Genomic DNA, 1,507 nt, shown 5'->3' on the forward strand with positions numbered 1-1,507 from the left:
ATCATAAAAAATTATTTTTTTTGGCGACGGAAAAATTTTTCATTGTTAAATTTTTTTTTTGCGACAAAATAATTGCATCATGCAAAATTTGATTTTGTGCGATGAAATATTTATTTCGTTGCAAAAAACTTGATTTTTACGATAATTTTTTTATATTTACGACAAACTTAAATTTTTGTTGCAAAAAATTAATCATTTGAGATGAAAAAATTTTTGTTGCAAAAAATATATTTTTTTCGATAAAATTTTACTTTTCGCAACTAATTGATTTCATCGCTAAATATTTTTTAATTAAAAAAAAAATACTTTGAAATAGGGCAAAAATTTGTCCCAATTCAAAATAAACCTCTTGTTCTCTCCTTTGCCCATGCCGCGCGGTCGTCAAAGATCGTTCTCCCTCCCCGATCTTCGACGATAGACCTCCCTCCCCGGTCGTCAATCATCCTTCTCGGTAAGTGATCTCCCTCCCCGCCACCATCCTCTCTCTCTCCCTCCCGACCACCATCCTCTCTCTCTCCCTCCCCGCCACCGTCGAGCCCTCCCTCCTCACCACCGTCGCCGCTCGAGCCTGCCCCCCATCATCGATCAAGCCCACCCCCCAACGCACCGTCTCCCTCCCGCCTCGCACCCTCTCCTCCATGCACCGTCCTATTTCTTTCTCTCCCTCTCGGTCTCCACTATGTCACCGTCGGTCGAGTCCTCCCTCCCCGCCACCATCGCCGGTCGAGGCCTCCCTCCCCCATGGGCGGTGGAAAGCGTCACTCCTCCACCGCCTCCACCTCCGGGAAGAAGAGTAGGCCCTCTTCCAGTCCCCCCTTCACCGCAGAGGACCTCACGCCTGTCCTCTCCCTCCTCGCCTCCGCCGTCTCCCTCTCCCTCCGCTTCCTCTCTGACTCCGACCTCCTCCTCCTCCCCTCCCAAACCCTATCACAAGAATCCTCCCTCTTCTTGCCTCCTTCTCCCTCTCCCGCCTCCTCTCCCTCCTTCCCTCCAGTTCCCTCCAATCCCTCGAAACCCTAACCCTAGAGCCCTCTCCTTCATCTTCTTCCTCCTCTTTTGCCCCTCTTCCGCCTCGCCCACGCTGCCCCCTTCCGCGGCGTCGCCCGTCGCTTCGGCCTCCCATCCCCCCCGCCGCCTGCCGTGCATTCTACCTGGTCTGCAAGGCTGTCGCCGCCGCCAGTTGACCCCTCCCTCCCCTGTCTCCTCCCTCATTTTCTTTCTTAGTCTCCCTCCCTTACTTTCTCTGTCACTCTCCCTTACCTGGCTTGTCTAGTTTCGTAGGGCCGCCGCCGCGGGCCGCCACCACCATCGTCGGTTGCCGTCACCATCACTGCATAGCTGTCGGATTCACGGAAGAGTTGAAGGTGAGAACAATTTTTTTAATTTATATATTTTTTAATTTTTATTCTTTTTTCTCAATTAATTTTAGCCATTAGAAGTAATTATTTGTTATTTTAGTAATTAGATATAATGTTAGATATAATTATTTTTTGATATAATTAATTTT

General features: G+C 48.8%; 1 pseudogene; it reads left to right on the forward strand.

Moving 5' to 3' along the window:
• Positions 1-664: 664 nt before the first annotated feature.
• On the forward strand, positions 665-1,184 carry LOC140859333 (uncharacterized; annotated as a pseudogene).
• Positions 1,185-1,507: the final 323 nt, after the last annotated feature.

The sequence above is a fragment of the Elaeis guineensis genome, chromosome 7, assembly GCF_000442705.2.
Source record: "Elaeis guineensis isolate ETL-2024a chromosome 7, EG11, whole genome shotgun sequence".
NCBI classification, from domain to species: Eukaryota; Viridiplantae; Streptophyta; class Magnoliopsida; order Arecales; family Arecaceae; genus Elaeis; species Elaeis guineensis.